Source organism: Euprymna scolopes, chromosome 45, assembly GCF_053919585.1.
Source record: "Euprymna scolopes isolate OS-2025 chromosome 45, ASM5391958v1, whole genome shotgun sequence".
Taxonomy (NCBI): Eukaryota; Metazoa; Mollusca; class Cephalopoda; order Sepiida; family Sepiolidae; genus Euprymna; species Euprymna scolopes.
In genome coordinates, this window is record NC_136526.1 from 38381567 (window position 1) to 38396098 (window position 14532).

General features: G+C 28.4%; 1 protein-coding gene across 9 annotated transcripts in view; it reads left to right on the forward strand.

Annotated features, from left to right (window-relative positions):
• LOC145269461 (matrix metalloproteinase-19-like) overlaps positions 1-14532 on the forward strand; it is a 97666-nt gene that overhangs the window by 30893 nt on the left and 52241 nt on the right. For 2 of the 9 annotated variants that reach the window (XM_080125155.1, XM_080125153.1), the window contains exon 1: positions 11274-11482. The exons of 4 other annotated variants lie outside the window; for them this stretch is intronic. The gene's annotated coding sequence lies outside the window, so the exon portion shown is untranslated. Of the gene's footprint in view, positions 1-11240; positions 11483-14532 lie in introns of those variants that run through there. 3 more of the 9 variants (XM_080125149.1, XM_080125156.1, XM_080125151.1) reach the window with 3 other exon arrangements.

Consider the following 14532-nt stretch of genomic DNA (forward strand, 5'->3'; position numbering starts at 1 on the left):
AACGATCTAATCAACTCAGTTAAAAGGACGTACATAAAATTGTGTCAGTTCTTCAAATATTTAAACTAAGTCAGATCATGACCTCATCTGACGCATGCATAGAACCGATCTCGTCATGAGAGGACGGTTTTTGTTGACCCCTCCCTGTAGAAAAGTACTGATTTCAGGATAAAAATATTAACGTTTTTGGCCAATTCTTCGATATTTTTCGGGCGAAGGATGGTACTTCAATATGATACCAAGTTTGTTAATTTTGCTCTGTCTGTCGAAAGTTTTTAGCAACAAAAACACATATGCATACATACATACATACACACATTTTCGCTTTTATATATATATAGATATAGATTATCGATCAGAATTGTAGTTCAATAAAATGTAAACGTTACTTTTATTATTTTCTTTGATTTTGTGTTATTGAAATTTCTTGAGAATTATTGTATTTAAATCTTAAACTGCTTTAGTATTTTAGTAAGTTTCAACTAGTAAATACTTTATATATATATATATATATATATATATATATATATATATATATATATAGCTTTCATTACTCGTTAAAATTGTTTCGCGACCATTCGGACAATTTCAAACCTTATATCGTTTGAAAATTTTCACAAGAACGGACACTCTTCAAACCTTGAGAAAAAACACTTTTTAATGAACAATATGGAATCCATTTCTCTTTTAAGGAAAACTATGGGATAAAAGATTTGCCTACATTTCTTCCTTCAGTGGTTTTTCCGTTTTCTGCTGGTTAAGGATTATATATATATATATATATATATATATATATATATATATATAAGAACAAGTATTTAATAAAACATGTAAAAACACTTTGAAAAAAGTTAAAAACAGATGTAATTGTAAAAGGAAACACTACTTAATAAGTGGATAGTCCTTAATCCGTGGAGTTTCGAAGAAATACTTTCCTTCTCATAAGAGGGTAGGATTTAGCAAAATACGGGATCGGATTTTGCTAAATATTTGATGAAACTACAATTAAGTCAAAGATCTTACTTGATAAAAAAAAAGTGAAGTAGAGGGAATAGGGTGAAGAAAAAAGTGATTTCACTCTATTCCCTCGGCTTCACTTTTGCTAATTCCTACCGTCTGATGAGAAGGAAAGTATTTCTTCGAAACTCCATCGATTAAGGACAATCCACTTATTAAGTGGTTCCTTTTCAGATTAAATATGTTTTTCTCCTATTTGGTTTTATCGAGTTTTTTCATCTGGTTTAGATTATTTTATAAATATTAATTCTTTAATATTAATAATTTACTTTAGTTTTGCCATCTGGGATCATTTTGGTAAACTTAATTGTTATTCTTATTTTATATTTATATATATATATATATATATATATATATTACTAATATATATGTATATATATTACTAATATATATATATATTACTAATATATATATATTACTAATATATATATATATATATTACTAATATATATATATATTACTAATATATATATATATTACTAATATATATATATATATATTACTAATATATATATTACTAATATATATATATATATTACTAATATATATATATATTACTAATATATATATATATTACTAATATATATATATTACTATTATATATATATATATTACTAATATATATATATATATAAATATTACTAATATATATATATATAAATATTACTAATATATATATATATTACTAATATATATATATATATATTACTAATATATATATATATATAAATATTACTAATATATATATACATATAAATATTAGTAATATATATATATATAAATATTACTAATATATATATATATATATATATATATATATATATTACTAATATATATATATATATATATTACTAATATATATATATATATATTACTAATATATATATATATTACTAATATATATATATATATATATATATATATTACTAATATATATATTACTAATATATATATATATATATATTACTAATATATATATATACTAGCGGGGGTACCCGGCGTTGCCCGAGTGTTTGTGTCCGGGACGGGGGGGAGTTTTAAAAAATGTTATGGTAGGTAAGTAGGAAGGATCAAACCCGGAGTCATGAGTAAAAGTAGGAAAATAAAGTGTGAACAAAAACAAAAAAAAAAACATCTGCAACGTTAACAGTTCGGCCACCAAGAAAAGTCCATTCCAGTTGTTTAGGAAAAAAAAAAAACACTATGGTAGGTCGGCGCGAACGTGAAAATATAATGTGAATTGTCCAGCACCCTAACCACTACGCCACAGAGCAGTGCAGCTTAGTTTAGTGATTTTAAATCATATTACATGAAAGAACTACGAAGCCAAACCGGTGTTCTCTTCTCAACTGTTCCTTGTGAACAATCTCCAAACGGTGTTAAGTGGTGGCAGGGGGAGGAGGAATTTTTAAGAGAGAAAATATTTTACCACTTCCATTGATCTTAACCGATTTTGGCCGTGACTTCTCAGCAGAAAAGTATAGAAATCTAAGATTATCGAGGAATTTGAGAACTAATAAGCCTATAACAAACCTCAGATATTGTTCTGCCGTTTGTGCATAATGTATTTGCATGAAATATCTTGATTTTTAATCCTATTAAGGTCAAAATCCCACGGGAAAAAATGAGTTCATTTTATTTATATAGAAGAATAGAAGAAGATTACTAATATATATATATATATATATATATATATATATATATATATATATATATATATATATATATATATATATTAGTAATATATATATATATATATATACATATATATATATATATATATATATGTATATATATTACTAATGTCTGTCTGTGTTAGTGACGCGGTTTATCTCAGCCTAAAGGAAACCCACCTAGGCAAGTAAGATACCGAAATGAAGTTTATGACCCAGCGGATGTTTTAGTGATATTTATATCCATGGTCGGTGTGTGGAAATGCAAAAAATGCAAAAAAAATTAACGATTTACTAAACAACGTTTTATTTACTGAATATTTTTCCGATACAAGGACTCAAGTTTGTATATATATATATATATATATATATATATATTATATATATATTATATATATAATATATATTATATATATATTATATATATTATATATATATATTATATATATTATATGTATTCTCTCTATATATATATATTTTATATATATTATATATATATTCTATATAATATATATATAATATATATATAATATACATATATTCTATATATATATATTATATATATATATTCTCTATATATATAAATATTATATATATATATTCTATATATAGGGTGGGTCAAAATAAGGGTCCTATTTTTAAAAATTCATAAATTCATGTAAGTTTTAAGAAGTGTTTTTCGGCCAAAATTTGTTTTGTTTATTTCAAAAAAATCTCGGAAGGGTCAGTCTACACACACATAAAGTTTGGTGAGTTTAACTTTTATTTTGTGGAAGTTATTCAAATTTAAAGATAGGACCCTTATTTTGGCCCACCCTGTACATGTATATATATTCTATATATATACACTATATATATTATATATATATATATAATATATATTAAATATATATATATATATATATATATATTTAATTGTGTAATTATTACCCAAATATAAGTTAGAATAGTAATAAAAATATACTGACCAAATTTTAAGTAAAATCTTGAACCCTAATTTAAGTTATGAAGAAAAATGTAATGTATCCAATATTTTTGCGTGTCACTCTATATATATATAATTAAACTAAATATTTTGAGAGATTTAAATACTTATAAATATCAGAATTCTTTTTTATTAAAAACATAAAGGCATTAAATATAACAATAAATTTCCCTATTGAAAAATGAAGTAGAAAAACTGAAAGAAACTGCAATGCAATTATGTTTTTTTTTCTAAACTACACGTAAGTAAAAACGTATTCGAGCTGAGATCAAAACTAAAAGGTAGACAGTGCGGTAAGTACGATAACCATTAGGTTAGCTTGCCATGTACTTTTAACAGTTTTTTTACAAGCCTACTTATTCTTAACATAAGAAACCTATCATGTAAATTAAAATAACGGTTTCGATTATCGATTATTAGAAATTATCGGGGGTATTCTGAGACAAAACTTTACTAAGCTCACTCCCAGACCTATATACTAAAGTTTTGTAAATTTGAAAGAAAATCTGTTCAGATCTCACACACATACAAAGTTGCTTTTATATTATTCTAGACATATTAAATTAAATATTTGACTTCATATATATATATATATATATATATATATATATATATATATATATATATATATATATACTAGTAAAAATACCCGTCGTTCAAAAACAACCTACGGAAAATGGACTCTGATTTATGAAATTATGATAGGAAGGGTTTTAAAGAGATAGCTTCGAATTTGGGGGTATCAAAACAAAAGCAAAATATGATGAAAGTAAAAATAAAATAGAAAATCCCATAATTTATTATACCACTTATCACAATATTCTGCGGATCTATATTAAAAACCCTTGTAAAATTTTGTGACATATTCCCATTCTATGGAGGTCAAGCGCGCATGAACACACCATAATTTTATTATACCATATTTCTTCAAACTGAAACATAATTATCAAAGTATACTTACGCAGATAGATATGAAAAGTCTTTATTAAAGTTTGCGCCTATTTCAATTCTATGGAGGCCAGGCGCTAACACAGACCCCACAATTTTATTATACCATCCCTATTTAAGTTAAAACATACTTATCAAAGTATTCTTATGTACATCCATATCAAAAACCCTTGTAAACGTTTTTTTTTAATTTTTAAATTTTTATTTCCATACTTTGTGGACCAGGCGCGAACGCAGACCCCACAATTTTATGAATCATCATTATGCCAGATCAAACATGCCCATTCCTGTGTCTCGATGTATCTTCTATCATTATATGTAATCAGTTTTCTATAATAGTCAACCATATAGGAGCCTATTAGTGACCAGACACACACAGAGACGTTCAGCTTTACATTATATTTTATATATATATATATATATATATATATATATATATATATATATATATATATATATATATATATATATATATATATCCAGACCACCTAAGATAAGCAACTCTGACCCTTTTGGAAGACTACGCGTTACTGCGCCGAATCGTAGAAATTTCTAGGTTGTTATCCGGATGCGCATAAATTGATTGGGAGGGATTCACCCCCAAGTGTTCGTTATATATATATATATATATATATATATATATATATATATATATATATGCATAATAGATACAAAATAGAATATCTATATCAATATCTATCTATATATATATATATATATATATATATACATATCACTCTACCCCAACTTAACTTATAACGATACGTAACTCAACGAACACATTTGCAAACTTCTTTTCCTGACACGTTTAAAATCGGTGTATAAACTTAAACCCCCCCCCCTACCCACTTTCCTATACAATCTACAGTTCTAGTAAAATTATGACCCACTTTAATCATGTCAGATTTATACCCAGTTGTTAAACTATATATATATATATATATATATATATATATATATATATATATATATATATATATATACAGTTCAATTAAAATAATGACCCATTTTAATCATTTCAGATTTATATCCAGTTGCTGAACTAATTTTGAATAATCCTCCAACAGGTTGTAATGCGATCTTTCCATTTTTTATCCTGTTTTATCCTCTTTTTTTAGAGAGCTCGCAACTTTTTATGCTCTTTATACATATACTAGCAGGGCTACCCGGCGTTGCTCGGGACCGTATAAACAATGAAAAAACAAAAGCAAATATTGAACATATGTTTTATTCTTAGGGGAGAGGAATCTTTCATCTCAAGTTTTAGCGTTACAAACAAACATTTGTCTTTTATATATATAGATAATGACAGGTTTTTTTGGGGCCCCCCTCGAAGATAACTGATCAGTTGACTAACTTTTAGTGGTCCGTGACGTGAAATTTCGATATTTGTCATCCGGGTGATGGGGCTTCGATATGATACCAAATTTGTCAAGTTTGGTTCCGTCTTTCAAAAGTTTTAGCGTTACAAACAAACATACATACACACAGACGTTTGAGATTTATATATATAGAAGATGTTTTTTGAAGAGCTCCATTTTTCTTTCCTGTTTCAATTTCTGTCTAATTTTTTTCATTTTCTTTGTGGCGTCGAGATTCCAGGTCGTCCGAGGAAGTCTCATTGACTGAAAAAGATGGCTGTTTATAGCGATCGTATGTAACTGTTTTCCCTCAAATAAAAAATATTTTTCTCTTTTTATTGAGCACTATTTAACAACATCGTTGTCTTCATTAGTCCCGACTTTTGAACACCTCAAACCTATATATATATATATATATATATATATATATATATATATATAGTAATTTATAAAATATATATGGCGACTAAGCTACACTGAATATTCTGCGTTTCATCCACTGTAGGATTCGTCAGGCTTATGCGCATAAGCCTGACGAATCCTACAGTGGATGAAACGCAAAATATTCAGTGTAGCTTAGTCGCCATATATATTTTATAAATTACTAACTAGCTCTACCTACGTATTGAGCACTTTTGAAGTAAATACTTAAAGTTTACGCATAAATCTATACTTTCATATATTAAATTTATGTGAGTAAATGAAGTAGTTATATATATATATATATATATATATATATATATATATATATATATATATATATATATATATACTATCAATACAGCCGAAAATAAATGTTTACTTGATACAATCAGAGGTAAACTCCAATTTAATACAAATACTATTATTTATGTATTAATGAATTTATCCTAACAAAAATAAAAAATTCAATACTAACACAATAGAATGTAGAGCTTATTATAGGTGAAAATAAAAGAATTTGAAACTGTTAATTCAAATTTAAAAATCAATTTAATTTTCAACAGAATACTCCAAAAACAATTTTCAAAGTCCTTATTTCAAGGAGTTTCAAATGCCACTCCGTAGAATAAAGACTTGGAAAATTGTTTTTGGAGTATTCTGTCGAATAATAAATTTAATTGTAAATTTTAATTTACAGGTTTAAATTCTTTTATCCCCCCCTTCTCTCTCTCTCTCTCTCTCTCTCTCTCTTTATCCCTTTTACTTTATATATAAAGGTTAAATGGTCTGTGTGTGTGTGTGTGTTTTATCCCGTTTTTATCCTTTTTATCCTCTTTTAAAGAAAGCTCGCAACTTTTTACAATCTTTCTAGTTTGCATTTTCTTTTTTTTTTTTTGAAGAGCTCCTTTATTTTTATTTTTGTCAATTTCTTTCAAATTTGTTTCCATTTTTCATTGTGGCGTCGAGAGAGGTGCCGGGTCGCCTGGGGAAGTTTTATTGACTGAAACAGATGGCTATTTTGTAGCGACCATATGTGATTGCTTACCCTCAAATAAAAAAATAAATAAATATTATTTTGCTCTTTTCATTGAGCACTATCTAACAACCTCGTTGTCTTTATTAGTCCCGACTTTTTAACACCTCAAACCTATATATATATATATATATATATATATATATATATATATATATTATCTATAAAATAGATACAATAACGTAATACATATACATATCATTCACACACACACACACTATATATATATATATATATATATATATATATATTTATATATATATATTTATATATATATATATATATATATATATATATATATATATATATATATATATATATATATACAGTGTCCTAAAAGAAGCTGACGGATTTTAAATTTTATTAACTTCCTGAGCCTCTCCGTGATATTTTTATATAGTAAGATATCATAGTTTACTTCTTCTAATTTTATTTAGACAACTTAACCTAGGGTATATTTTTCACAAGGTCTAATTTTAGTTATGAAAAATAATGTTACTCAAATGTCCACCATTTTCATTTCCACACTCTTGTGCTCTCTGCAGGGCATTGTCCATTGTCATTGGCTGAAACTCTTGCACCAACTGAATGGTATGTGGAAATTTGCCCTCTTCATGAAGCATTCTATGAAGAGATGATCGAGGGACCCCAATTTGACTTGATCTCCTTCTTAGTGATGTGGATGGATCCTCGGCCACACTCTCTACTAATCTCTGACGATTCTCATCAGTTCTTGCCGTACCGGGTCTACCAGATAAAGGGAGGTCACATACAGACCCTTGCTCATAAAATCGAGTCACCATAGCTTTTATTGCATTGGGAGTAGGGGAATTTCTTGTGTTGAAGTTGCGGCGAAATTCTCTTGGAGTTTTTGACATTAACTCATTCAACCGAAAATACGACTCTACGATAAATATCTTCTACTAGATAGTGTAACGACTCATGATGACCTTGGAAGGGTTACTCTAGAGGATCTGAAAAAATAAAAGAAAAATATACAAATTAAGAAAGTTATGAATTTTTGTTAACCACCAGCTTCTTTTGGGAGACCCTGTATATATATATATATATATATATATATATATATATATATATATATATATATATATATATATATATTACATTTTCACCCCAAACAAGGCACATTGCCAATTTGGTGTAGGGGGCTACTATCAGGGGCAACAACTACTGGGGTACTATGTAGGGATTTGGGCAGCAAGATGTTGGTTCACGTTGCACTTGAACTTCTGCACGTCATTACAGTTGGGGAAGCAGGGATCTGGAATGGAATTCCAATGTCTAGCGGTTCTGGGGAAGAAACTACTGGGAAAAATCTTTTACATCTAGCGATCTCTACAGTGTGGGGGTGGGATTTTGCAGCCTGTCGCGTCTGTCGTGGGTGTTCGCGTCGTGGGGGGGGGGCATATATATATATATATATATATATATATATATATATTGAGTAAAATGATGAATAATTTATAATTAAATCCGGTTTCCAAAGGAAGAACAAACAAAATCAATAAATTGTACGATCGTTTCGGAACCGATATTTTTATTGAGATAGACATACGTTTTGAACAATAATTTTATTATTTGATTTCATAAAACAAAGTCTCCTCATCAGCAAAAAGAGTGGGTTGGGGGTTAAACCCACACCCACTCTTTTAAAAGACTAATATATATATATATATATATATATATATATATATATATATATATATATATATATATATATATGCCTACATAAAAAAAACTGTTTCATTTGTGGTCATTTCTAATTTCTACCATTAAAATAAAAAGCCAAAACTGCACATACAAAATCACCATTATCAAAAAAAAAAAAGAACATGCTCTTCAAAATTTGAGATTGTATTTTAAAGTGTGAAATTCGTTGACTATCTTGATAATTATTATCTTTCAGATTCGTATAAAAAAATTTCTTATTTTTACGACAAATAATCTTTTTATTTATAGAAAGCGTAATTTTGCAAATATACCATTAAATATACCATTAAATATATCATTAAATATACCATTATATAATGATCGCTTTGTATGAATAGATACAAAAAGAAATACACACACACACACATATACATATATATATATATATATATATATATATATATATATATATATATATATATATATATACATTCGTATTCCTGACTGTTTATCCGTTAAAGAACTCAGAGACCTTCCCCGAAAATTCCTTAGTTAATAGACTCAGCAAGCTTCTCAAAGGGAGGACATAATGCCTGGTATATCGCATCTCTAAAAACAAGGCTGAACAAACTTCAGCCGTACCTATATTACTTTAGGCACCGCCAAAAATGGCCGCAAAATCAAGTTGTTGTTGTTTCTTAAAACTAAATTACATTTATTAAAATCCATTATTTCTGAGTAACTTTTTTTTCCAGAAAGATAAAACCCTGAATTTTATCATATAGAAAACAGAATAATGTAAAACTTTTTCTACTATTTTTAATTCAATTTTAAATGTTAAATTTTTCCAAAAAGTTAACAATTGACATTTTTTGTCTTGCACAAAAAACGTACTTAAATATTTAAAAAAAAAAAAGGTTTTTGAAATAATTAATTTATTTATTTATTGTCTAACTAAGATTTAGGATGATTTTCTAAGAGAATATGCAAAAATATTATAATATAAGTACCTGAATTACAAATAATTCCACTTATTCATATAGGTAACCAGATATTTCGCGTCGATGTAGAGTCTAGATCGACTCTTTTTACGTTTGCGTTTGATAAGGAGAAAACTATGGAAGACCAAACAGGCCAAAAAAACTTATTTTTCATTGACGAAAATTTCAATGTATTATTAAGCTGAGGCTGGCCAGTACCAGATGGGTGACCATTTGTATGAGTTTGGTTTTTAATGTGTATGTGTGTGGGGGCCAGGCTCCCCAAAATGGGGGGGGGGCAATTTAAAGCAGAATAAAAAAAATTATTTCAGCACGTTTGGTCCACCGTAGTCGAAAGTCGGCAAACGTTTTCAAACGGGATTGAAAAAAATTATGCTATTTTTAACACAAAGGGCACAATATTTATCGAATTTTTTTTTGTATCGATTATTCAAAGCATGCCCTGTTTAATAATGGTCATGCATTATTTGGCTCCCTAAAAAAAAATTGTTAATTTATTTATCAAAAATTTTAAAATGGCATTTTTCGTATAAATATTAAAAAAAATTTTTTTTTGTTTTGCTTAACTTAAATTAATTATTTTACTTAACATATTCACCGAATTTCACACTTCAAAACTCAAAAGCGGGATAATTAAACACAATCGAAGTTCTGATATTCAGATGTCAAAATAAGGTATGCAAACAAGTTTTTTTTTTTTAATCTATAATTCTGTCCCTTACAACAACACAATATGTTTTGTTCAGTGTCAGATGATTATTTTAAGCATATTTGTTCCCACTTCAAAACACGGGGGGGGGGTTTGTAAGCAAAAAAAAAATATATATAAATATCGTTTATGAAAAATAAGTACACTGTTATAAAGTTCATTCTTCTCCTAATAATCGCTGAAAATTTCGTATTGATGTTTACCGATGTATTGGAAAATTAACTGATTTTTGGTAGATTTTTAAAAAGACGGTCTGTCAAAAAGTACTGACCTGCCCCCCCCCCCCAGTTTTGGCGGTGCCTATATTACTTAACAAAAAAGGGGCTCGTGTACCGTGGCGCATTTTTATTGGATAATCACAGTGAAGTTTTGGTAGCCACGGCTCTGGATTGCGTGTCCTCGTTTTTTTATTGGATCATTTTATAATGATGGACAACAACAACAAAAAAAGCCACGCCTCTTTTGTTCGCTGCTTTTTGTGTTTGTATCAAAGAAGCAGGCCGACTGACCGGAGAAAAGAAGGACAAACTTTGGCGTCAAAGCGGAAAAGACAGTCAGTGCTTATTTATTGAATTAAAGTTCTTTACAAAATTAAGAAAAACGGATCCGTTTATGTTTTAAGGTTCGCTGTCAATGTTGTTTTAGTTTCCGTTATAACACAGAGGTGAGTAAAGGTGGTATTATTTCGTTTATTATTTATAATTTTATTCCTATATTGATAATACGTTCTTATGATTTATTGTTTAGTCTGGAGCTGAATGCTATATTTTAATTATTATTATTATTATTATTATTATTATTATTATTATTATTATTATTATTATTATTATTATTGTTTTACGACATATATATATATATACTTTATATATCTCTATATATAAAAATGTAAATGTTGGTTCGTTCGGAATTAATTGTCTAAAAAACCACTGGACGGATGGCTTCCACGTTTTGGTATAATATGTTTACTATATCCCTGTGTGTTTTTATATATTTCTTTTTAATTATAACATTATACTTAATTTTTCTATGATAAATAGGTGGATTTCTTTGTACCGAGAGGCCATTTTTTTTATTTAGGGACAATTATTTATTACCGCTTCCTGTCACGTGACCAGTGTTACAATTCAGCGGTTTTCCTGCTATACCTGGAAATTTCGTTTAAAATCTAGCGGGAAATTCTAGAAAATCTGGAGGTATTTCGCACCCACACACCCGCATTAGATTATTAAAAAATAAAGAAAAGCGCTTGAAAATATTCAATGTAAGTAAAAAAAAGTAGCATTTATTGCCTTTGGTAACAATTATTTATTGATTATTTGTTTTCAATTGAATACACGTTGACTTGTCTTGGCCTATTAGCTTCTGATCTACCGGTACCTACATCCCCTCTTGTTTGGACTTAGATATTTCCATTTTAATACACGTTTACTTGTCTTAGTCTATAGGATTCTCATCTACCTATACCTACATCCCCTCTTGTTTGGACTTAGAAAGGTGCATTTGAATGCAAGTTGACATGTCTTGGTTTATAGGATTCTCGTCTACCTATACCTGTAACATGTTTATTCAGCTCGAAAACCATACAGTGTTTACCGATGTATTGGAAAATTCAAGATGGCGTCTGACTCCCTTTTTAACACGGTAAGTTTGGGAAAAGGTGTTATAAATAAAAAACTGGATAAAATACTGTTAAAAACTCGCTCAATATATGTTACCGTGAAATAGCTTGACATATATTCGGCGGGTTTTTAATAGTATTTTTTCTAGTTTTTTATTTATAACACCTTTTCCCATACTTACCGTGTTAAAGAGGGCGTGAGGCGCCATCTTGAATTTTCCAATACATCGGTAAACACTGTATGGTTTTCGAGCTGAATAAACATGTTACATTGAATAAAAACACGAAAAATATATCCAGTTTGGTAGAAAAGTAACTTATCTTGCCTTTGATAACATTTATTTGTTATATATTTGTTTTTTGACAACTTTTTCGAATCTATGTGTACAGTAATACAAACCCGTTTTTCGAGCTGAATAAATATGTTACATTGAATAAAAACACGAAAAATATATCCAGTTTGGTAGAAAAGTAACTTATCTTGCCTTTGATAACATTTATTTGTTATATATTTGTTTTGTGACAACTTTTTCGAATCTATGTGTACAGTAATACAAACCCGAAATGAATGTAAGACCACGAGTGAACGCGCGTTTTTTTTAGTTTAGTTTCATATATATATATATATATATATATATATATATATATATATATATATATATATATATATATATATATATATATATATAATAAGTATTTTTAAATTTTATCTTTCTAGCTTTAAAAAAAAGTTTTAAAATTTTATCAGCCGGCATAATTTATTTTTAAATATTGAAAAATTTCAGGAAAATTAATTTTTGCTAGATTTTTAAAACATGTGTGTCAACAGCTTAAAAAAATCGTCTCTTCAAAAGAATGTGTTTTAAAGAAGACGGTAGTGAACGTGTGTGTGTGTGCGTGTGTGCGCGTGTGCTGGGTAGGACAGCGTTTGTTTTCGTGTTGTGTGTACGTGTGTGCGGCTAGCGCCAGAATGGCGGACGTGGTGTCGGAGGTTGGATTGTGAGGCTGGTGGAAGTTTCGTAATTTTGTAATTTGTAAATGGCAAGTTAGAAAAAAAATAAACCCTTCCAAGACGGACAATAAATCAGGGCATAATATTTTATGGTAAATTTAAGAGCGAAGGAACCATAGTTTTTTTAGGAGATGTGATTATTGGATTACTCAATCAGAAATCGTCTGTGGCACACACATCTCTGTTTTTATAGATATATAGATTGTATTACAATAAACAGTTAATATCCTTATTTCTTAATGATTTTTCTGAAAGCGAACCACATTGGTTTTATACAAGCAAAAATTACAGGCATTTTCGGCTATGAAAATTGAACGAAAAATAATAGCTGACAGGGAAATAACTCTCATACATTAAAGGAAAATAACTTCCATATCTTAAAGGGGAAAATAGTCTCACAGCTTTAATAATAAACTTACCTCAGTTTTTTAAAAGGAAACTGGTGTAATTGAAAAAAAATTAAATATAGATTAAATTAAAAATAAATTAAATGAATCACTTCTAAATAATATTTCTAGATGGAACACTGAGGTCAATTGTATTACAATAAACAGTTAATAACATGAAACCAATTTTTAAAATAGATTTCTTTAATGTAATATGTAAATGACGTTTTTTCTTGAATATAGATCCTATTAGAAAAAAAATAGGAATTGTATATAAATTATACTAGAAAGTAAGTATTTACCACTCTTTCACCGCGAGAGGATGTGAAAAAATATTGGAAGATCGGAAAATGTGCCAGCTCACCAAGAGGAGGAGCACTCTGGTCCTAAAAAATAAGTCTTAGTAGTCACGTAAGCATTTCCCGGCGAGGGTATCGCAAACAACAAGCGATTAACTATCTGAACCTTGTCTAGACGCAAGAGACTAGTCGCAGATGCACCAGCCCAAATATGACAGCAGTACTCCATACATGGGCGAATAGGGGCCTTATAGAGGTACAGGATACTTTCAGGTGTTAGTAGCTTTCTAGCTCGGTAGAGGGAATTTGATATACAGCGTACTGAGATTTGGGGAAAATCGATGTGATCGGTTTTTCGCAAGAAATTTGGCGATTAAGTGGTCAAAGTTCAACGATTTG